The sequence below is a fragment of the Pangasianodon hypophthalmus genome, chromosome 29 (assembly GCF_027358585.1).
Source record: "Pangasianodon hypophthalmus isolate fPanHyp1 chromosome 29, fPanHyp1.pri, whole genome shotgun sequence".
NCBI lineage: Eukaryota > Metazoa > Chordata > Actinopteri > Siluriformes > Pangasiidae > Pangasianodon > Pangasianodon hypophthalmus.
The window spans coordinates 2,611,223-2,611,725 of NC_069738.1; positions in this window are offsets into that span (position 1 = coordinate 2,611,223).

Consider the following 503-nt stretch of genomic DNA (forward strand, 5'->3'; position numbering starts at 1 on the left):
ACAATCGCCTGTAATGAAAACACCTCTTAAATGCCGGGGATGCTTTGATTTACTAGAAAGCCAGAAAACATCTTTCCACCATTTAGCTCTCCTCGTATACACGCTCTCAGAGTCTGATTGTGTAAGGGATGCAGACGAGGGCACGATGGGGGGCTTTAGATCCACGTCAGACATCGTTGTGACTAGCAGCTCTGGTTTTTTGGCACTGAGACAACAGAGTGCTTTGAACAATCGTTCAGCCACATCTGTTCAGACGTCCAAGTGTGTGTGTGTGTGTGTGTGTGTGTGTTTCTCATTTGACTTGGATAAAAGTGGTTAAGAAAAAAGGGAGACAGAGAGACAGAGTGTGTGTGTGTGTGTGTGTGTGTGTGTGTGTTCAGCATATCCAACCTCGCACAAAATTCGCAAGAATTCTAACTAGTTTCATATGAATATTTTGTTGTAATTAAAACTAGCTTTGCTCTCAGTAAGAAGAAATATTCAGCAATTTAAACTGTAATATG